The following is a 24,958-nucleotide window of genomic DNA, read 5'->3' on the forward strand; positions in this document are numbered from 1 at the left end:
TTGGTTCCTGATGACCATGATTGCAGCTCTCAGAAGATGCATGGGGCCCCCTCCCAAGAAGACCAATGAGGTTCCCCCTAGGACTTCCCCGGCTTCCCCTCCCATGACTCCCATGGAGAGTGGCGACTCTAACTTGGAAAATGGCCCCAGTCTGGCCGGCCTTGGGGCTGCAATCCAAGATTTAAAGGGACTTTTCCAGGTGGTTAAAGAGGATGGAGTTCATGTTCCATGGACCAGATCTATTTTGCAGAGCCTTCTCCAGAACCTTGGCACTCCCCAAGACTGGAGGGACTTGGCTCGCTCTGCCCTCCTGGATCTACTCTTCCTTTAATGGGAAGACTTTTTCAGGGACGGGTGCCTGCAGTAATCCCACAGGAATGGTTAGAATCAGCCTAACTGGGATCTTGAGACCAGTACTCCCCAGCTCAACCTTAGCAAGAAAGAGAGTCTGACAGGGAGATTCATTTCCTCAGTTCCCCATTTTTCTTTTTCTTTTTTTTTAAATATTTATTTTATTTATTTATTCCCTTTTGTTGCCCTTGTTGTTTTATTGTTGTAGTTACTATTGTTGTTGTTGGATAGGACAGAGAGAAATGGAGAGAGGAGGGGAAGAAAGAGAGGAGGAGAGAAAGATAGACACCTGCAGACCTGCTTCACCGCCTGTGAAGCGACTCCCTTGCAGGTGGGGAGCCGGGGTTCGAACCGGGATCCTTATGCCGGTCCTTGTGCTTTGCGCCACCTGCGCTTAACCCGCTGCGCTACAGCCGACTCCCAAAGTTCCCCATTTTTCAATGGGAAAAGCCTCACCACTTTCAAAGTGGTTTTCACAGTATTCCCAGCAATTAGAGTGCTGGGCCCATCACATGTGTTATGGGAATCCAGAGATTTTTGACTAGAGCACCATCTGACTGGGTGCTCTGGTATTGACCAGAAGGCCATCATTAAAGTATTCCAGTCACTTGCCCTTATCTAGTTTTTGTAGCCCTGACTTTATCTGAGAAGGTTAGACTTAGAGTGATTGTAAGAAGTGAAGTAAGGGGTAGGAGAGGAAGGTGTCTAGGCCAAAGTAGTAAATACTTGATTAGGTCTTTCTACTTGCTTGCTGAACTTATGGAGTTTAAGTCTACTCACAGCAGACCATTTACTTTGAGGTATACATAATTTTCCCTCTAACTTATGGACACACATATACACTATCCTTTAGGTCCTGGTCTGTATATAGTTTTTATACTATTTACTTTTCCTATAAAGCATAAATAAGTGTTTCTAATGCTTGCTTGCATAGTGGGTTTGATATTGTTGGTTTGTTGTGTTGTTGTTTGTTTTCTTTGACATATGTTATAAAATAAATTCTAGTGGTTTCTTCTGAATTTACTAAGTTGTGTTCTGCCTTTCTTTACTACCCCCTAAGCAATGTGAAACTGACATTTACTGGCTGGAATTAAGTGGGTCAGTCACAAGTGCTTCCTAGAGAAATGGCTGAAAGGAGATATGACAAGATTTGCATGAGATATGCCTAACAATTTGCCCAACTGTTAATTCAGAAGGAACAGAGGATAGTGAAGCCATTTCTGTCACTGGCTGAATTTCCAGGACATCTGAGAGCTCTCCAAAGCTTTTCGGAGTTAAGATTTGAAAAAAAGATCATCACTTAGCTACATCTCATCTCATTTTCTCTGACTGCATCATCATGTGTAAATGCTCAGGCACAGATTAAAATAGGTGATGATTCTGCCATTCTGGAGCAACTGAAAATTCCTTTTTATGGTGCACGTGGATCAGATGGTGATCAAATTCAGCAGTCAAAGTCGAGATGGGCAAATGTTCATTACTCTGATGAACTGAAGTCATTCACATGGGGCACCCAGATGGAGACATGATTTATTCTCTGTGGCCCAAGAGCCTACATTCAGTCTCTCTGTCAACAACAAAATGAAAAATGTCCTTTTGTCCATGTAGATTGATAAATGATTCAGCTAATAAGGGGTGGACATGGGTTCAAAAAGCAACCCCTAGTTGGCTCCCAACAGGGACAATTTAGACTGCAAGCTGTTTAATGATAGAACCTTTCCCATTTGTGGATATAAAACAATTAAAAGGAAAATGGGTTGTTTGTTTTCTCAGAGTCAATATATAAGGCATTATGCTGTCACATAAATAGGGCCTGGAGAAGTAGCATAATGGCTATACAAAAGTAAAACAAATCAGAAAAGAGACAAATGTGATATGACTACATTGTTGTTATTATTGTTATTTATTTTTGCCTCTAGTGTTATTCTCAGTGCCTGTACTATCAATACACTGCTCCTAGGGCCATTTTCTCCATTTAGTTGCCCTTGTTGTTATTGTTATTGTTGTTATTGCTACTGTTGTTAGACAGAACAGAGAGAAATTGAGAGAGGAAGGGAATACAGAAAAGGGAGAGAAAGATAAACACCTGCAGATCTGCTTCAACACTTGCGAAGTTAACCCCCTGAAAGTGGGGAGCCAGGTTCTCGAACTGGGAACCTTATGATTGTTCTCACATTTCACACCATGTGCACCTAACCTGTTGTACTACTGCCCAGACCTCTTATTATTATTTTTTTAACCAGAGCACTGCTCAGCTTTGGCTAATAGTGGTATAGAAGATTAAACCTGGGATTTTAAAGCCTCAGATATGAGAGTCTGTGTGCATAACCATTATGCTATCTCCCCTGTTCTACATATGACTATATTTGTGTAGAGTATAAAAAAACAAACCAAACAGTGACTGGTATCTCAGCAGTAAAATTGAGAACTTTTGTGGATGAAGGCTAGTTAGATCCCTGACACCATATGTGCCTAAGTAATGCTCTGGCCCCTCTCCAGTAAATAAACATATATAAATACATTTTAAAAAATAGAAATGAAGCAAAACAATTAAACACAAAATTATGTTCAGTAAATGTGAAGATAAAGGGAGTGGAAGAGACAGCTTAATGGGTATACTAAATGAACATACCTAAAATAGACTTCCTAGCTTCTTCCCACAGGCGACCCCTAATTTCATCTGTTGTATTCCTACTTTTGGATTCATGCTTACTAAAAAATTTATCCTGCTTTATATCTTACCACCTTTCAGCCACCAAGCTGCAGAGACTATTATGCCACCCTGACCTACCTGGGCAGAAGACCTCACCACTGTGCCCTAGGAACTCACCTCTCCAGAATCCTACCCTACTAGGAAAAGATAGAAATAGGCTGGGAGGTATGGATTGACCTGTAAATGTCTATTTCCAGTGGATAAACAATTACAGAAGTCGGAACTCTCACTTTCTGCATCCTGAAGAGAATTTTGGTCCATATTCCCAGAGAGACAAAGAATAGGGCAGTTTTCAGTGGAGGAGATGGGACACAGAACTCTAGTGCTGGGAACTTTATTGAATTATACCCCTGTTATCTGACAGTCTTCTTAATCATTATAAATCACTAATAGAATAGTTTAAAAATTAAAAACTTTTCAAAAAGCAATCAGTAAATAAGTATGTAAATGCTCTGCACCTGAAAACTATGTGGATTTATAATCATTTTAAGTAACTAGATATTATTTGAATAATACTGGAAACTGTGCTGGTTATTGATGGCCAGAAGGTGGTGCTGAACAAGCTAAGACAGCATCAGTAACAAGCTAATACAGTATTGGGACTAGGTAACAAAATAGCTGAGCTACAGAAAACAAGAGGGGAAAGAGAATAGAATAAGTGAGGCATATGGAGCCAGGTAGTAGTGCAGTGGGTTAAGTGCACATGGCACAAACTGCAAGGACTGGCACAAGGATTCTGGTCAAATCCCTGGCTCCCCACCTGCACAAGGGGTTGCTTCACAAGTGGTGAAGCAGGTCTGCAGGTGTCTATCTATCTTTCTCTCTTCCTCTCTGTCCTCCCCTCCTCAATCAATTTCTCTCTGTCCTATCCAACAACAATGGAAACAATAACAATAATAACAACAACAAGGGCAAGAAAAATGGGAAAAAGTGGTCTCCAGGAGCAGTGGATTCATAGTGTAGACACTGAGTCCCGTGAGGGGGCCTGGAGGCAAAAAACAAAAAAGAATAAGTGAGGCAGAAAACAGAACTAGCATAATTGAGGATGACCTAGAGAACACTAAGAAAGAAGGAGGAGATCTCAAAATGAGATTAAGAGATACAGAAAACAACAATGACATATGGAATGCCTTCAAAAGAACTAATATACACATTATGGGCTTATCAGAGGAAGAAAGAGAGGGAGGGGAAGAAAGCACTCTACAGGACATAATAGCTGAGAACTTCCTTACTCTAGGCAATAAAAAAGACAAAAAGGTTCAAGAAGCTCAGAGAGTCCCAAACAGAATTAACCCAGACTTAAAGACACCAAAACACAACATATTTAGAATGAAAAGGAATGCAGATAAAGAAAGGAACTTGAATGCTGCAAGGAAAAAAAAAAAGGAGTCACCTGCAGAGTAAAATCCATATGTTAGTAGTAGATTTATCCACAGAAACACTAAAGGCTGGAAGAAAGTTTCAAGACATAGATCAAGTGCTCAATGAGAAAGGCTTTCAACCAAGACTACTGCCTCCTGCTAGAATGTCATTCAAACTAGATGGAGGCATAACAATCTTCTCAGACAAGCAACAGTTGAAGGAATCAACTATCACTAGGTCTGACTTGCAAGAAGCTCTGGAAGGTCTCTTATAAACAATCATATCATCATAAACATGTCATACACCAGAACACCCTAAAATTTTAGAAAAATGGCATTAAAATATCTTTATAATATCAATAAATGTCAATGGCCTGAATTCACCTATTAAAAGACATAGAGTAGAAAGATGAATCAGAAAACACAGTCCACACGTATATTGTCTGCTGGAATCCCACCTAAGTCAACAAAATAAACACAGGCTCAAAGTGAAAGGGTGAAAAACTACCAAACAAGCCAGTGGATCACAAAAAAGGGAAGGAACAGTTATTCTCAATCTAACACTACAGATTTTAAAGCAAATAAAATTTTAAAAGATATGGATAAACATTACTTAATGCTCAGAAAGTCAGAATCAAGAAGTAATAAAGATTAACATTTATGCACCCAATGAAAATCTATCTAAATACATCAAACAACTACTGAAAGGACTACAGCAATAAATTATTAGAAATACACTAAAAGTATGGGTTTCAACACCCCTTGGATGTTAGACCAGAAACTATCAAATACTTAGAGGGAAATATTGGCAGAACTCATTTTCATCTAAATTTTAAAGGCACCTTCCATGAAACAAATATAATTACAAAATAATAATAATAATAATAATAATAAATTGAACAACAGAATTTGGACTGGTCTATTCACTAAAATAAAGGACTCCAGGGTGGGAGAGTGATTCTGGTCATGGAACTTGATGGCAGAGAATGACCTGGAGGGGCATTGAATTGTTATGTGGAAAACTGCTAAATGTGAACAGATCTAGATGACACAGTGGTTATGCAAAGACACTTTTATTCCTGAGGCTCCAAAGTCTCCAGATGATGGTGAATTCACCTTTTTTACCCTATCTTGGTTGGATCTCAAAGATAGCATGTTAAGTGAGATAAATCAGAAACAAAAGGAGGAATATGGGATGATCTCACTCATAGGCAGACATTGAAAATAAAGATCAGAAGGGAAATCTCTAAACAGAACTTGGACTGGAGCTGGTGTATTGCACAAAAGTAAAAGACTCTGGAGTGAGGGGAAGGGTTCAGGTCCTGGGGCATGATGTCAGAGGAGGACCTAGTGGGAGTTGTATTATTATGTGGAAATGTTATGCATGTACTATTGTATTTTACTGTTGACTATAAACCATTAATACCCCATTAAAAGAATTAAAAAAAATCTCTATAATAATCTACTAGTACTTCTCTTGCAGCATGATTTCCTTCTCACTTTAGGAAAGTGAACAAATTCAAAACCCCTGTAAGACTTTACAGCTAGAAATACAAAACATGTCACAAATTCTCCTCCAATTGACCTGAAGAATCAGTGCAATTTTAGTCAAAATCTCAACAGACTTTTTGGTCTTTAAAAATTGTTTATCCAGTCCTGAATTCTGTATGGAGAACACAAACCTCCTAGAATAGGCAAAATAATCTCACAAGAACAAAGCTGTAGAACTGCATTGCAAGACTTCAATATTTGCTAAAAATTATACTCATCAAGACACTGTAGTAGTGACACAGAATTAGACAAAATCTCAATAGAACAGAATAGAAAGTCCAAAAACAGCTGTCAGACTTACACAGATCATTTTTTTTTCAACCAGAGTGCCAAAAAAACTTAATGAAGGGAAATAAAGATTATATTCACTACATGAAATGAAATAGCTGAAGGAATATTGAGAAAAAAAATGAACTTCAACCTCTTTCCTCTATAGCAAAGAATAATGATCTCATGGTATATTATAGACTGTTGCTTGACGCGGCGGCGGGACACAGAAAAAGGAGGTTTGGAGTAGAAAGGGAACACAATCTTTTATTTGCACGTAGACCTCAGGGTTGGGGTGGGAACACGGCAATTCGGGCCACATGGAGCCAGCCAAGAATGGCCATCCCCCCCACCACAGAGCAAGAGAGCCAGAGAGAAGAGGAAGGGTAGGTGGGCTTTTTAGGTCAGCACCCTGGAGTAATGTGTCAGGACAGGATTGGTTGGGGAAAGTACCGTATATCTCTGTGTAAAGTGGCAGAGCCTTGGGGAGACATCTGCACAGCATCAGACATCAGGAATAAAGCTAAAATTATAAACTCTGCCACTTGAGAAAGACTGGTCCTGAAATGAGTGCAGCCAAGAATATTCCTAGATGTGACCATGGAATGTGAGCTCAGACTGACAGGGATGCAGGGGTTACAGAGGTTCCTATACTAAATATGAATATATATGGGTCCTAGTTCTGATCAATGGAGTAAACAGTGAACGGTATTTATATAGCTTTCCCATAATTGGGAGCTTCTCTCTGCCCTGATCCAGCTTTCTAGTCCTATTCTCAACTCTGATACCATCTTTCCAGATAATACTTTTAGCCCACCTGCATGTTATCTGCCCAGCCCAGGCAAAATTTTAATTTACAAAAATTAGTAAAGCCATACGCCTCTTGGAATCTACCTAAAATAGACTTCCTAGTTTCTTCCAACATGAAGACCCCGAATCTCATCTCCTATAATCATACCTTCAGGTTCCTGATTATTTTATATTTGTTTTGCTTTATATATTAAAGCTTACAGGCACCAAGTTGCAGATGTTACCATGATGCCAACCTGACTTTCCTGAGCAGATGACCTCACCAATGTGTCCCTAAACCCCACCTCCCCAGAGCCCTGTCCCAGTAGGGAAATATAGAAACAGGCTGGGGATATGGATCAACCTGTCAATACCCATGTCCAGTGGAGAAGCTATTACAGAAGTCAGATCATCCACCTTCTTATCCCCTGTAAAGATCTTTGGTCCATACTCCAGGAGGGATAAAGAATAGGGAACCTTCCAATGGAAGGGATGGGGTATGGAACTCAATGGTGCTGGGAATTGTTTGGAATTGTATGCCATTTATCTCACAATGTTGTTAATCATTATTAAATCACTAATAAGCAAAACTACAATTTCTGGGAAAAATGTAGAACTTATTTGAGCCCTTATGGTAGCTCAAGATACATTTGTGCAGAAGCAAAATTCACAATTAACACTCAGTAAGTAGGACTTGATAAAAATTAAACATTTTAAGGGGGGTAAGTAACTATGCACCCAGGAGAGTACACACATTACTGTGCTGGAGGACTCTGGTTCAAGCCACAGTCCCTAGCTATAGTGGGAAAGCTTCATAAGCAGTACTGTCATTGTCTTTCTTCTCATCCTCTCTATTTCCCTCTTCCCTTTCAATTTATCTGTCTCTAAGGGAAAAAAAAGATGGGCTGTGAGCAGTAGATGCCTTATACACTGAACCCCCGTGATAATCTTAAAGACAAAATATATAAATTAAAATTAAATACTTCAGATGATTAAAAATATTCATAAAAAAGGATAGCTAGGCAAAAGGATCCCTGTTCAAGCCCTTAGCTCCCCACCTGCAGGGGGGTCGCTTCACAAGCAGTGAAGCAGGTCTGCAGGGGTCTATCTTTCTCTCCCCCTCTCTGCCTTCCCCTCCTCTCTCCATTTCTCTCTGTCCTATCCAACAACGATATGAATAACAGTATAGCAATAACAATAATAACTACAACAAGAAAGCAGCACGGGAAACAAAAGGGTATTAAAATATGAATAAAAGTAAAATGAGGATTGATTTAAGGTGTGGAGTTTCATACTTTTCTATGTATAAGTGAACATCCAATCACTTAGGAAGAAAATGTGCTGTTTTGTATAAAAACACACAGCTACTGTGTGACCTAGACATTTCATGGCTAGATATTTATTCTAGAGAAATTAAGACACACTCAAAATGCTCATGACAGTATGAACTAAACACTAGAAATTAACTAAAAATAACCAAATTCTGTAACCATGGAAACAACTAATTCTCAACAGAAGAACATGTACATTTATTCTTACACTGATACACAATTTAGAAAGAATGAACTACTGGGGGTTGGGAGTGGGGGAGATAGTTCATCTTGTAGAATTCACACTTTGTCAGGTCTGAGGGCCAGAGTTCAAGTCCCTTGGCATAACATGAGAGAACTTTGAATATCACCAGGGAATGTAGAGGATGAATGTTGTGGTAACTTTCTTCTCTCTCTCTCCCTCTGCCTCTCTGTCTCTCTGTCTCACTGTCTCTCTCTGTCTCTCTCTCTGCCTCTATGTGAATTGAATTGAAAATAGACTCCCTAGCTTCTTCCAATATGAAGACCCCAAATCTGCTCTATTATAACCTTTAGGTTCTTAATTATTAAACAATTTATTCTGCTTTTTATCTTTTTAAAATATTCATTTATTAATTTATTCCCTTTTGTTGCCCTTGTTGTTTTATTATTTTAATTAGTATTGATATCATTGTTGTTGTCTAGGAAAGAGAGAAATGGAGAGAGGAGGGGAAGACAGAGAGGGGGAGAGAAAGACAGACACCTGCACACCTGCTTCACCACCTGTGAAGCGACTCCCCTACAGGTGGGGAGCCCAGGGTGGGGAGGCTTGAACCAGGATCTTCACTCAGGTCCTTGCACTTGGTGCCACATGACCTTAACCCGCTGCTCTGCCGCCCGACTCCCTCTGCTTTATATCTTAATGCTTTTCAGCCACCAAATTGCAAGTGCTATTGTTGAGGAAGAAGGTACCACTCAGAAATTAAGAGTGGCTGCAAGTGTGACTTAGAAGGTATAGGTGGGGCTTTGGTTTTAGAAGGATGAAACTTCTGTTTTCTAACACTCTTTCTGGATTAACCTGTGAGCACAATGTAAGTATCTCTCTCTCTCTCTCTCATGCCCTAACATGTGTATGTTCTCTGTAAAAAGTTTAAAGTACCTTAAAATCATGCTGTTTCCTTAATTCTTTTGTTGAGATAATACATGATGAACCGCTAGAATGTCGGACAGACACCACCCCCCATTTTTTTCCCCACATAATACTACCATGATGACAGCCTGACTTCCCTGGGTAGAGGACCTCACCATTGTGTCCTGGAACCCCACCTCTCCAGAGCCTTACCCCATGAGGGAAAGATACAAACAGGCTTGGGGTATGGATCAACCTGGCAATGCCCATGTCCAATGGAAAAGCAATTACAGAAGCCAGACCTTCCACCTTCTGCATTCCATAAAGAACTTTGGTCCATACTCCCAAAGGAATAAAGAAAGAATATGAAAGCTTCCAGTGGAGGGGATGGGATATGGAGCTCTGGTGGTGGTAATTATATGGAATTGTACCCCTCTTATCCTACAATCTTGTCAGTCATTATTAAATTACTAATGAAAGAGAGAGATAAAAAGGAATAAAAAGGAGCATGTTGGTAACAGTAAAGCCATGTAAATACAAAGCCCCCACCCTCTCAAAGACATACACACACACTGAACTATTAGCATTCAAAAAAAAAAAAAAAAAAGGAAAGGAATCTCAAAAATAATACACTGAAAGATAGAAGACTCAAAAAAAAAATGAGAGGAATCCACTATATAATCAGGGGTACAATTAAATCATGGTAGTAAAAATTAAGAACGACATATTTTGAGCACTGAGAATTAATAAAAGCACCAAAGAATTTTCTACTAGAACACTTTTCGTCACTGTCTTATGGATTATGTGAGTATAGATATGTGTCAGTACTAACCAAGTTTGGGGCCTTAACAGTTTCCCAAGTAAGGCACTTTGATGACACCACTGTCTTAACCCCGTGAAAAGTCAAATATATTGAAAAATAAATTCTCTTCAGTCTCTAAGAGAAGTGAGATACAGCACACCTCATGCCACCCGAACAGGAGACACAGACTCAAAAACAGAAAGTGTCACAACTTAACAGAAACATAAGAGCTGAACTGTCCTCAGGGACTTGGAAAGTGACTGAGAAATTGCTGGAGGCTCCAATGCAGACAATCCCCAGAGTTAAAAACTCCAGGACTTCAGTTCGCAGAAGGGTGACTGTGTAGTTTTGTAAGTTTGAACTCCCACAGCTTGACATGGCTCCCAAAATAAATATTAGAGAAAACTTCCCACCAGTTGGGACAGAGAAAGGGAAAGAAGCCATTTTGAAATATACCAGAGTCCTCTGTTCTTATTTTTTTTATTTTATTTAAAAAAGGAGACATTAACAAAACCATAGGATAAGAGGGGTACAAATCTACACAATTCCTACCACCAGATCTTGGTATCCCATCCCCTCCCCTGATACTTTCCTATGCTTTATCCCTCTGGGAGTATGGACCCAAGGTCACTGTGGGATGCAGAAGGTGAAAGGTCTGGCTTCTGTAATTGTTTCCCCACTGAACATGGGTGTTGACAGGTCGATCCATACTCCCAGCCTGTCTCTCTCTTTCCCTAGTAAGGTGGGGCTCTGGGGAAGCAGAGGTCCAGGACACATTGGTGGGGTCATCTGTCCAGGGAAGTGGAGTCCTCTGTTCTTAATGAAGCCTGTCATCAGGCAAAAGGAATTATGTTTTTTTTTTTTTTTTAATCAGTGCCTGACTCAACTGAGAAGGAAAATGACCCATGGCAGCCAACCTGCCCTGCATTTCTAGGGGAATGGAGGGACTGAGAAACATTTGTGAAGTACATGGTCCAGAAGCACACACCAAAACACTAAGAAAATCAGAGGATTAGAAAGTTTTGCTCTGCCCACATCTAACTCTATGTTACTAAAGACATATTTACTGGTGCTCTTCTTTTTACCTAATATATCTTGACTGACTCTCAAGAAACAATGGCATACTGGAAGGCAAAAGCTCATTTTGATTTATTTTGGCCTCTGTGTCAGGTCAAAGGGGTTTACTAATTCTAATCACCAGTTGCTACTCATTTGTTCTAAAGCTGGGGGTGGGGGGTGGCGAATGGGAGTCAACAGTACCTGATTAAAAAGGGAACCAAAATCTTTTCATCTGATGTTCAAAAGCAATTGCTCAAGGCAAAAACATCTGTATACAAGACATCAGTCTGCTCATTTTAAATTACGTTTGCTTTTATTTGTAAGATTTTATGTTTTCCTTTTGGTAGATGCATGCCTTAAATATAGAAATTCTCAGATTCTCATCACTTCTCGGCCTTTTGGCTAAGATCAAGTGAAGAAATTCTCAGATTCTTAAAAGGAGCTGGACATTTTCATCAATGTTTATTTCAAAGGCAGGTTGATACATTGATTATAAATATGGGATCTCACATTTTTTTAATCCAGTTATGAGGGACACAGCTCTCTTTCATTGCTTTGTAATGTGCTCTTCGAAGCTAATTTTCATTTTAGCCTTCTTAGAAAACCAATTCTTGATCTTTTAAAATAGTTTCATTTTTTTAATATTTATTTATTTCCCCTTTTTTTGTCCTTGTTTTTTTTTATTGTTGTTGTAGTTATTGTTGCTGTTATTGATGCCGTCATTGTTAGATAAGACAGAGAGAAATGGAGAAGGGGAAGACAGAGCTGGGGAGAGAAAGAAAGACACCTGCAGACCTGCTTCACCACTTGTGAAGTGACACCCTTGCAGGTGGGAAGTGGGGGGCTCCAACCCAGATCCTTAAGCTGGTCCTTATGCTTTGTGTCACATGCGCTTAACCTGCTATGCTACCGCCCATCTCCCTTCATTTTATTTTAATGAGAGAGATACTGAGAGAAAGATACACAGAGAGAGAGAGATACCAGAGTACCATTCTGCCTCAGTTCTGGCTTATTGTGATCTGGGTGATTGAATCTGAAACCTCAGATTTTAAAGTGTAAAAGACTTTTTGCCTAACCATTATACTATCTGCCCTGATCCTTTAAAAAAAAAAAAACTTTATTATAAGTATTCTGTGGTTTCTGTAACTATTAATACAGTGACTAAAAACAATAAAAATATTATGTCATAGTCCTAGATGCCAGGAGTCCCACATCAAAGTATCAGCTTGTTTCTATTCATAAAAGATAATATTTAATTGTTGGGACCAGGCAGTGAGTGGTACACCCGGTTAAGCCCACATATCACTGTGTGTGAAGAACTGGGTTTGAGCCCCCCCATTCCCTACCTATAGGTGGGATGCTTTGTGAGAGATGAAGCAGGTCTGCAGGTGTCTATCATTCCACTTCTGTGTCTCTCCTCTCTTTCTTTTGTCCTGTCAAATAAAAAATGAAAGAAAAAGATAGAAAAAAATGGCCACCAAGAGAAATGAGGAGCCCCAGCGATAATCCTGGAGTAAATATATATATATATATATATATATATATATATATATATATATATATATATACATATATATATATATATATATGAGAGAGAGAGAGAGATAGGAGAGAGAGACAGAGAGCATATTAGAGCATTACTCTACTACTCTGACACATGTGATCATGTGATGCTGGGGATTGAATTCATAACTTCATACTCCAATGCTTCATCCACTAGTCACCTTCTAGTCCACTGGATTTCACTTTTTCTTAAGTTAAACCACATATATTGACTGATGTTGTCATGACAATTACATATTTTCAATTGGTATCAAATGAGCTTTCCTCTGCACTCAGTAGTGTGTTTAAGTGACATACATGAGAGCCTCCAGGGTTCATGTCATCTTCACAAGTTCTTTGTTTATAGCCCAATCCTGCCTCTTAAGCTGTGTAAATTACTGAGACTGAATACATTTCAATTCTCTGTAAGACGGGGATAAGTGACACTATTTATTTCAAGCACTATGTCAAAAGCTAAGTTAGAAAGTCAAAGTTTGTTTCTATCTTGCACTTGTGGGGTAGGGCTCTAATGAGGTGGGACTCCAGGACACATTGGTGAGGTCATCTGCCCAGAAAAGTCAGGTTAGCATTATGGTAGCATCTGCAACTTGGTGGCTAAAAAACATTAAAATATAAAGCAGAACAAATTCTTTAATAATTAGGAACCAGGGATATGGATCAATCTGTCAATGCCCAGGTCCAGCAGAGAAGCAATTACAGGACCCAGACCTTCCAATGTCTGTACCCCAGAAAGAAATTTGATCCATATTCTCAGATAGATAAAGATTAGGATACCTTCTAATGTAGGGAAAGGGATACGGAACTCTGATGGTGGGAATTATATGGGATTGTACCACTCGTATTCTATAACCTTATTAATTATTAATAGAGAAAGAAATTATTAATAGAGAAAGAAATTATTAATAGAGAAATTATTAATAGAGAAATAAAGAAAGAAAGAAGGAAGGAAGGAAGGAAGGAAGGAAAGAAGGAAGAGAGAAACGGGTTGGGGTATGGATTAACCTGCTAACTAACATCCATGGTCAGTGGGATGTCACTCACAGAAGCCAAACTTGCCACCTTCTGCAACCCATAAAGAATTTTTGTACATACTGCCAGATAAGAGGGATAAGAATAGGGTAGTTTTCAGTGGATAGAGTAGGACACAAAACTCTGGTGGTGAGGACTGTATGGAATTATACCCCTGTTATCTTACATTTCTGTAAATCATTATTTAATCACTAATAAAAATATATAAAAAGAATTTCAGGGCTATCTATAGTATTTCCTGACTCAATATACTTATTTTTGTTATATTCAATAAAATATGCATATACTGCTTTAAGAATTTTTACACCATTATTATCTACTAGAGGGGCGAAAGTACATCTTCAGCTTAGCTGGGACATATTTGGAGTATGTGGTCTTATCCTGAAAGCAATCTATATCCACTGCTAGATTTGTTTGTGTTATGCTGATAAAATGACGCCTCTACTCCTTGCTAATATCAATTGTCAATAGCCACTGAAAGAAGAGGACCACAGGAAAGCCCAAGAATTCCCTGAAACAACCTGCAAATTGAAGCTTGACGTCAAAGGCTGGAGGAGATTACTGGAAGAAACATTTTTCCATTCATCTCCTACTTCTTCCCTAAAGAAATTTCTGCTTCCATGTTCCTTCAACTGCTTCCCCAAAGAGCTGATACTGAAACAGAACAGAGCAGAGAAAGAAGAGAGAAGATTTGTCTTTTTCCAATAAGCAGATATTTTGGGATCACAATTAATGACTCTCCCCTTGTCACCCAGGCCTGTACTCACAGCAGGTTGATGTGGCAACAAGTCAGCCCTGGTTACTTGGCTGTTCACACTCACTCAGCTGTACTTGCTTCAGACCTGTGAAGCAAAGATGTTTTTTATCCAATTAGTTCAGCTTTACTAGATTCATGGGAGTCTGTCATTGAAAACTTTTCACAACAGTTACTGGCAAGGGGGATAAATGTTCAGGGGAGTGAAAACTTGATCTTCTGAGAAGCAAATTGAGGGGATGAAGGGTTTTCTAATATTTTTTCCTAAAATTCTCTCTCCCTCCCCCCCTTCTTTTAATGCAGCATAGAGACAGTTAGGTGGTGGTTCATTTGGTTAATGCACTTATCACCAGGTGCAAGGATTTGGGTTCAAGCTTGCTGAACCTACCTGTTGGGAGGGGGTGTCATGAGTGATGGGGCATGATGCAGGTGTTTCTTTGTCTCTCTCCCTCTCTAGTGCCCCCCCTCTGAATTTATCTCTGTCATATCAAATAAAATGAATGAATGATAGAAAGAAAGAGAAGATAAAAAGAGGAGAGGGTTAACATATAGAGCCAAACAAATCATTGACTGATCATGAACCTAAAGGCTGGAATAGTGTATATGAATAGTTGAAGGAGTTTCCGTTTTATAGATAGCTAGTAAGCCTATTTTAATTATATTCCAAAGGGCCCATGACTATACTATTTTGGGGAAGCAATTAGAAGCTAGACCTCCCACCTTCTGCACCCAACAATTACCTTGGGTCCATACTCCCAGAGAGTTAAAGAATAGGAAAGCTATCAGGGGAAGGAATACAGAGTTCTGGTGGTGGGAACTGTGTGGAGTGGTACCCCTCTTATCCTATGGTTTTGTCAGTGTTTCTTTTTTTTAATATATGTTTTATTGATTTTTTATTGGATAAAGACAGTCAGAAATTGAGAGGGTAAGAGGAGATAGAGAGGGAGAGAGACAGAGAGACACCTGCAGTCCTGCTTCACCACTTGTAAAGTCTCCCCACCTGCAGGTGGGGACCAGGGCATTGAACCCGGGTCCTTGCACACTGTATTGTGTGTGCTTAACCAGGTGCGCCACCGCCTGACCCAAATCAGTGTTTCTTTTTTATAAATAAAATAGAATAAAATAATTTTTGAAAAGAGGAGGGGAGTGGGGAGGGGGGAGAAGAGGAGAGAATGAAGGCAGAAGGGAAGGGAAGGGAGGGGAGGGGAGGGCAGGGAAGGCAAGGTGAGGAGAGGAGATTATAAGGAGGGAGAGGAGGAGAGAAGAGGGGAGGAGAAGGGAGGAGGGGGTAGAAGAGGGGAGAGGAAGAGAGGAGGGGAAAGAGAGAAGAGAAGAGAAGAGAAGAGAAGAGAAGAGAAGAGAAGAGAAGAGAAGAGAAGAGAAGAGAAGAGAAGAGGAGGGGAGGGGAGGGGAGGGGAAGGGAAGGGAGGGGAGGGGAGGGGAGAGGAGAGGAGAGGAGAGGAGAGGAGAGGAGAGGAGAGGAGAGGAGAGGAGAGGAGAGGAGAGGAGAAGAGAGAAGAGGAGAGGAGAGGAGAGGAGAGGAGAGGAGAGGAGAGGAGAAGAGAGAAGAGAGAAGAGAAGAGAAGAGAAGAGAAGAGAAGAGAAGAGAAGAGAAGAGAAGAGAAGAGAAGAGAAGAGAGAAGGAGGAAGAAAGAAGGAACTGAAAAAAATGGGGATAGTTGCTCAAAAGTGCAGGCACTGAGACCATTTTCAATATTGGTGGCAATTAAAAAAAGAAAAAGAAAAAAAGAACAGATTCTTCATGCCTCCTAACCTCAAACTCAACTGTAGGGCTACTGTAATCAAAACTGCCTGGTTCCAGACTACATTAGATATATAGGTCAGTAGAATAGAATTGTGAGCCCATATATAAGACTCCCCCCACCTATAAACAGCTCATTTTTTGACCAGGTAACATGGAGTATTAAGTGGAGAAAGAAAAGTCTTTTCAACAAACAGTGGTGGGAGAGAAGAATTAGAATGAAATATGAAGAAGAATGAAACAGGACCACCATGTAACACCAAACAAAAAAGTCAACTCCAAATGGATTAACCAGCTGGCTGTGAGACTAGAAGCCATCAAATACACAGAAGAGAACAATGGCTATTGTGTAGCAATTAGAATAGAATACTACCCCATAATATATGAATATATCTTGCAGGCATCAAGCTGAATTGGCAGACACAAGGAACTCAGTTTTCCAAAGTGCAATGACAAGGAAAAATACATAATGACACAAGTAATAATAATGCTGTCACTTTTTAGTTAACTGAATGTTTCTGAGTCTGTCCTAATACTCTATTTGCTAATATAAGCATCAGGTTTCCATTTGTAAGCATTCATTAAGCCATACACTTAAAAACCTGAGCACATTTTTTCATACTCTCTTTGTATGTTTGGTCACTGAACTGGACCTCAGATTTTTTAAATCTTATTCAACATAACCAACACACAAACAAAATAGAACCCTTGTCATTGCTGTTTCTTCTTGTATTTGAATGATGTGATTTGTTCCTTACAAAAATCCAAAACATCCACACTAGGAGGTAAGCAGATAGTTTAAAGTGAACGTCACCTTCCATTCTTTTTTCTTAACACTTTTTTTTATTAACATTTCAGATTCACATTGACCATAATCCCCAACCTCTGGCATTCCTTCTTTACCTCCTTCCACTTCAATTATGCATTTAAAAAGATACTTTAAATATATTACCCAGAACTGTTAGGTGTCCTGTAAAGAAATATTTTATCTACATATCAAGTATGCCAGCCTCCCAGAATTACCTCAAACTGACTGAATAGTTTAAACAAACCATTTCATATCATCTCCATTTTCCAGTTTCTGGTGTATATTTTATCTGGTTCATATTCTATAGGATTTATAAATTCTTGTTACAACTTCATTTTCATTGAGGATTATTTTCTGTAGGTATTCCCTAAACCATGGTTTATCCAGGCCATATTTCAAATCGCTTACAACAAACTCTGTGAATTCCAACTGTTCTGAAGAATTTTTATGCCAATATCTTTTTTCGTTTAATTGAGAGTTAATGGTTTGCAGTATAGTTTTTATAGGAAGCAAAGTCCCTCCTCTCACCTCCGTAGGTGTCTAAGAAACAGGACAGGACAGGACTCCAATAGTTCTTCATCTGGTTCTTTTTCTTCTTCTCTCCTTGTAAGAATGTCACACACTACAAAAGACAGAAAGGCATTAGGCAGTGGCACACCTGATTAAATGCATGCATTACAGTGTAAAAGGACCCACTTTCAAGTTACTGGTCCCCACCTGCAAGAAGAAGGTGTGACAAGTGGTGAAGTAGGCCTGCAGGTGTCTCTCTGTCTCTTTCCCTCTCAATCTACCCCTCCACTCTCAAGTTCTATCTTTACTCAAATATATATATACTTATGACAGAAACATCAACTGATGAGTCTGGAAGAAGTGCAGTGGGTTAAGCACATGTGGCGCGGAGCCCAAGGACCAGAGTAAGGATCCTGGTTTGAGCCCCCAGCTCCCCACCTGCACAGACTGTGAAGTAGGTCTGCAGGTGTCTATCTTTCTCTCCCCCTCTCTGTCTTCTCCTCCTCTCTGCATTTCTCTCTGTCCTATCCAACAATTAGGACATCAATAATAACAATAATAACTACAATGACAATAAAAAACAAGGGAAACAAAAAGGGAAAATAAATAAATGTAAAAATTAAAGAAAAAAGAAACATCAACTGTTGGAGAGGCTCTGGAGTAAAAGGGCTTCTTCTACAATGCTGATGAAAATATAGTTGATCCAGTTCCTATCTAAAAAGGTTTGGAGAAGATGGGGAATTGGAGTCACAGCTGCTGTGAGCTCCAAGAGGCAGCAGCATGCAACCCAGAATCTGATATATCTGGTAGGATATTGGGCTGTCTGTAGGAGGGTGAACACAGACTGGTCAGAGTGACACCAAAATACAGACCCATAACTCTCTCTTGGGCTGACAAAGAAAGTCAGGGGGACAAACAAAATCCTTTGATTATTTATGAGCTCATGACCCCCACTCCAATACCAGCCCTTAGGGGGAGCTCAGCCACTCCTTGTAGGCTCTCCACTGAGCTATTTCCTTTACCAAGATTCCTGACTCACCAGGGGTGTCATTCCAAGCCTCTTCCTTTAATTTATCTCTCTCTCTCTCTCTCTCTCTCTCTCTCTCTCTTTTTTTAAGTGGCTGGAGCTCTATTTGAGTGATAAAATACCTGACCAACAAAGCCTCATCCCTGCCTGGAAAAAACTACCTGGAGTGTAGGGTTTTTTTGTTTTTGTTTTTTGTTTGTTTGTTTGTCTGTTTGTTTTTGGATTCTTCTCATAATTGGCTGTCTTTGCTCAGGCTGTCTGCAGCCAATCAAACAGTCCAAGCTGCAGACTGACTGTTGGGGGTTTTCTACTCTATTTAATTTTATTACTACAATTATTATATACAAGTATCCCTTTTCTATCCACTTTCTTTGGGTTAACAAAATTAACCATTGCTGTTTTTTTACATTGCTAGACAACTGGGTGTCCTATCCATTGTGAGAGGAACTTGTTTCTCTCTATCTCTTCTCTCTACCCTCCTTTTTCCCACCTCCTAGCTAATTAAAAAAAAAAAACTCTCTGCTCTTGCTCTTGCTTTTTTCTTTTCTTTCTTCCTTCCTTCCTTTTTTTATTCTTTACTTTCTTCCTCTTTATTTTGTTTTTCTGAGTTCACTGATACTCTCTTATGAATTATTTAGGGGAAGAAATCTGACTCAGAGTGGACTCTATGTGTTGGGGTCTTCTCTACTTCCTTTTTTTCCCCTTTCTATCCCTAGAATTTATATTGGACGATAGATTTGCATCATTGTCTATTCTTGCTCTCCCATTTTTGCTGTCTCTTTCATTTACTATTGTTTGGTTGCTGTTTTTTCTTGGACTGTAGGTGTTGTTTGGCTAATTGGTATTGATTGAATTGCATCAGTCCTTGCCTCAGTTACTACTGTTGTAATTTCTGAGGTTGGTGATTGCACTTGTCATAAAGGTCTTTAGTATAGTGTAGCTTGTACACAACTGAGGAATGACAGAACAGAAAAATAAAAATTACATCGATAAAAAATGGTTAAATCAAGAGCAAATAAAATTGATATCACAAGGAATCAGGACAGGCGCCCAGAAGAAACTCCAAATCAGTGAGAAGTAACCATAGATAAGAAAAGTATACAAGCAATAGTAAACCTAATAGCCACAGAAATGAAGACTACTATGGAGGAAATAATTATGAGAATTAAGGAAACAACAGAGGATAACCTCAAAGAAATACAAGCTACCTCAAGGTAATTAGAGAAATGAAAGATGAAATAGCTGAGCTAAAAAGCCAACTAGCAGAACAAGCTAATACTATAACTGAACTGAAGAAAGAAGCTGAGGGAAGGGAAAGCAGATTAACAGAAGCAGAAAACAGAATTAGCCAGGCAGAAGATGAGCTATAGAAAACTAAGAAAGAGGTAAAAGAGCTCAAAATCAGATTGAGAGACAATGAAAACAACAGGGACATATCGGATGATCTCAAAAGAAGTAACATTCATATAATTGGCCTACAAGAGGAAGAAAGAGAGGAAGGGGACGTAAATAATCTAGACGAAATAATGGAAGAAAACTTCCTAAATATAAACAACAGAAAGGACATTAAGATTCAGGAGGCATAGGGAGTCGGGCGGTGGCGTAGTGAGTTAAGCGCATGTGGCACAAAGCGCAGGGACCGGCGTAAGGATCCCGGTTCGAGCCCCCAGCTCCCCACCTGCAGGGGAGTCACTTCACGGGCGGTGAAGCAGGTCTGCAGGTGTCTATCTTTCTCTCCCCTCTCTCTCTGTCTTCCCCTCCTCTCTCCATTTCTCTCTGTCCTATCCAACAACAAAGCAACGTCAACAATGGCAATAATAACCGCAACGAGGCTGCAACAACTAGGGCAACAAAAAAGGGGAAAAAAGGCCTCCAGGAGCAGTGGATTCATGGTGCAGGCACCGAGCCCAGCAATAACCCTGGAGGAAAAAAAAATAGAAAAAAAAAAAAAGATTCAGGAGGCACAAAGAATCCCAAACAAAATCAATCCAGACCTGAGGACACCAAGACAGCAAAAGTTACAATGAAAAGAAGTAAGGATAAAGAAAGGATATTAAAGGTTGCAAGAGAAAAACAAAAAGTCATATATGGGGAAAACCCACAAGACTATCAGCAGACTATTCCACTCAAACTCTAAAAGCCAGAAGAGAATGGCAAGAGATCTATCAATCCCTGAATGAAAAAGGGTTTCAACCAAGGATGATATATCCTTCTAGACTTTCATTCAAACTAGATGGAGGCATCAAAACATTCTCAGACAGACAACAGTAGGAGGCAACCATCACAAAGCCTGCCCTGAAAGAGGTTCTAAAAGACCTCTTATAAACAAGAGCATCACTATAATACTTGCCATATGTCAGATCAAATAATGAATTATTTGGTAATGGCACTACAATACATTTAATCCATAATATCAATAAATGTCAGTGGCATAAACTCACCCATTAAAAGGCACAGGATGGGAGGATGGATCAGAAAACATAACCCAACCATATGCTGCTTGCAAGAATCCCACCTGACCCAACAAGACAAATACAGACTTAAATTGAAAGGATGGAAAACTATCATACAGGCTAAGGGCCCACAAAAAGGAAGCAACAGCCACTCTCATATCTGACACCATAGACTTTAAATTGAATAAAGTAATAAAAGATAGGCAAGGCCATTACGTAAGATTAGAGGATCAATCAAGCCAGACAATTTAACAATTACTAACATCTATGCACCCAGTGAGGGAGCATCTAAATACATCAAGCACCTACTGAAAGAGCTATAAAAATATATCAATAGTAATGCAATAATAGTGGGATATTTCAACACCCCATTCTCACACATAGACAGATCAATGAAGCAGAGAATCAACAAAGAAACAAGCAAAAACTGGAATAAACATTCGTTTCAAATCCACACAGCACATCCTCAAGGATAGACCTCATGTTAGGACACAAAGACAGTATTAGAAAATTCAAGATCATTGAAATCATCCCAAGTATCTTCTCAGACCACAGTGGAGTAAAGCTAACATTCAACAACAAACTGAAAATTACTGAAAGTCACAGAATTTGGAAGCTCAACAACATACTGTTTAAGAACCACTGGGTTGGAGAGGCACTCAAGCAAGAAATTCAAATGTTCCTGGGAACAAATAAAAATGAAGACACAAGTTATCAAAATATTTGGGACACAGCTAAAGTGGTACAGAGAGGGAAACTCATAGCCATACAAACTCATATTAGAGAACAAGAAAGAGCTCAAATAAACGACCTTACTGCATGCCTTAAGGACTTAGATGAAGAAGAACAAAGGGACAAGAAAGCAACTGGAAGGACTGAAATCACTAAAATTAGAGCAGAAGTAAACAACATAGAAAATAAGAGAAGCATACAATAGATCAATGAAGCCAAATGATGGTTCCTTGAAAACTTAAGCAAGATTGACAAAACCCTAGCCAGATTCACTAAAAAAAGGGGGGAGAAGACCCCAAAAATAGATTTATAAACGATAGAGGTGATATCACATCTGACACCGCAGAAATTCAGAAAACAATGTGAGACTTCTATGAAGAACTATACACCTAAGCTAGATAATCTGGAAGAAATGGAAGAATTCCTGGAAACATATGCCCTTCCAAAACTGAACCAAGAAGAACTACAAAACCTAAATGCACCAATTACAGATGAAGAAATCGAAACATTTATTAAGAATTTTCCCAACAACAAAAGTCCTGGACCAGATGGCTTCACAAATGAATTCTACAAAACCTTCTGGAAACAGTTAATACCTATACTTCTAAAGTTCTTCAACAAGATGGAAGAAACAGGAATACTCCTTTCCCCCTTCAATGAAGCCAACATCACCCTCATACCAAAAGCATATAGGGACACAACAAAAAAGGAAAACTACAGACCAATATCTCTGATGAACATAGATGCCAAAATACTAAACAAGATCCTGGCCAACCAGATACAGAAGTATATCAAAAAGATTGTTCATCACAACCAAGTGGGATTTATCCCAGGACTGCAAGACTGGTTCAGCATTCCTAAGTCTATCAATGTCATTCACCACATCAATAAAAGCAAAACCAAAAACCACATGATTATCTCAATAGATGCAGAGAAAGCCTTTGACAAAATCCAACATTAATTCATGCTCAAAAATAAAAAAAAAACTATATATAAAGGTCTATGCACACCTATGCTCATAGCTGTACAGTTTGTAATCTGCCAGCTACTTGACTCCATGTTCCAGAACCAAGGAGATAGTTTTAGAGCAAGCATTATAGCAATTAGCCCACCTCTAGTTTAGTTATATCCTGGAGGATTTATTCATTCTTCTCTCTGCTTCAACTATTATCTGCAAGTATCTTTCTAGTGAAGCAGGGCCAGTTGCTTCAGTTTCTATGGCCATATTGAAAGGTCAGTGGATCCCTGACTTCTTTTTTTAAAAATTTTATTTACTTATTTTCCCTTTTGTTACCTTTGTTGGGCTCGAACAGGTTGCCTTATACTGGTCCTTGTGCTTTGTGCCACATATGCTTAACCCACTGTGCTAGCGCTGGACTCCCAATCCCTGACTTCTTATGGGATGTACCTTTGTGCCATGTTGTGCAATTATAACCACCATCCCTCATTTCAGTTTGACCATTAAAATATAAATCTCAAAGGTCATTCATTTTTATTAGTGGTTTAATAATGATTCACACAATTATAAGAAAAATGGGGTATAATTTCATACAGTTTCCATCACCATAGTTCTGTGCTCCATCCCCTCCACTGGAAACTTCTTTATTCTTTATCTATCTGTAGGGTATGGACCAAAGTACTTTATGGAGTGCAGAAGGTGGGAAGTTTGATTTTTGTAATTGCTTTTTCTCTGGACACAAACGTTGGCAGGTTTATCCATACCCCCAAGTTCTTTATATATTTCCCTAGTGGAGTAGGGCTGTTGAAAGGTGAGACTTCAGGGAACATTGGTGAGATCATATTCCTAGAGAAGTCAGGATGGAATCATAGTAACATCTGCAACTTGGTAGCTGAAAGGCAGTAAGATATAAAGCAGGATTTTATAAACAAGAACCCAAAGATAGGAATAAAGCAGATAAAAGTAGGGGTCTTCAAATAGGAAGAAGATAGAAAATCTATTTAAGGAATGTTTCAAGGGGCCCATGACTAGGAAATTTTGCCTTAGCCTGAGAGTTAACATGCAAGTGGACTAAAAATATTGTCTGAGAAGATGGCTTGAGAATAGGACAAGGAAGTCGGATTAGGGTAGAGAACAGATCATGAGGAAATATATAAATACTTTTTAACTGTTCACTCCATCCATCTGATCTGATCTAGGACCCATATCTATGCATATTTAGCACAGGAGTATGTGTGGGCTCTGAGTACATGTCATACTTGTGTGTTGGCTGTATTAGGTCACACCCCATTATCTTCTATTTTTTATCATAAGAACTTTTTTCATTCATGTTCTTACTTCAAAAACAAACCATATGGTGTAAAGCTATTTTATCTAACATGTATGTATGTATGTGGTAGTTTGTATAGTTGCAGAAAGAGGCAATCATTCTACCACATTAACCAGAAGCTTATTATAATCTGAATATAAAGTATTTATATTTAAGAAATAACTGGATTTTTATGTATGCAAGTGTATTGTGTTTTCAACTTCTGCATTTCACTAATTTCAACTTGTTGGCAAAATTTAGGAAGTGTTCCAAGATTAATGAACCATTCCACTTTGTTATTCGCTGCAGAATATTTTTTTTAATTAGAGAGACTTGGAAATGGACATTGATTAGCTGTTGATTGTTATTGGCGTGAATGTCTGTTCAGAATTCACAAGGGCATACATATGAGTACAGTGGACAGGCTGGCTTGAAAAACTTTGTATTTCTCATGTCAGTTGCTATGAAACTGAAGCTACCTGCTCTGCGGTCAGTCAAATCAGCTACTGACCTGGTGATACCTATGAGAAAAGTCCAACCACCGCTACCTCTAGCTTTCCTCTTTAATGTGGGCAGACAACCCCAGACTGCAATGACCTGAGTTTTTTTTTTTTCTCTAAAACTAAGTACACCACAATGCAAGCAAGCTGATCACTGACACACAATGCAGTAGACACAGGTGTGTTTCTCTATCTTAAGCCATGTTCTTCTCCCTCATATATTAAAATATAACATGGAATGG

At 39.2% G+C, this 24,958-nt stretch overlaps 1 pseudogene; it reads left to right on the forward strand.

Annotated features, from left to right (window-relative positions):
- Positions 1–11,693: 11,693 nt before the first annotated feature.
- On the forward strand, positions 11,694–11,872 carry LOC132537111 (U2 spliceosomal RNA; annotated as a pseudogene).
- Positions 11,873–24,958: the final 13,086 nt, after the last annotated feature.

Source organism: Erinaceus europaeus, chromosome 2, assembly GCF_950295315.1.
Source record: "Erinaceus europaeus chromosome 2, mEriEur2.1, whole genome shotgun sequence".
NCBI classification, from domain to species: Eukaryota; Metazoa; Chordata; class Mammalia; order Eulipotyphla; family Erinaceidae; genus Erinaceus; species Erinaceus europaeus.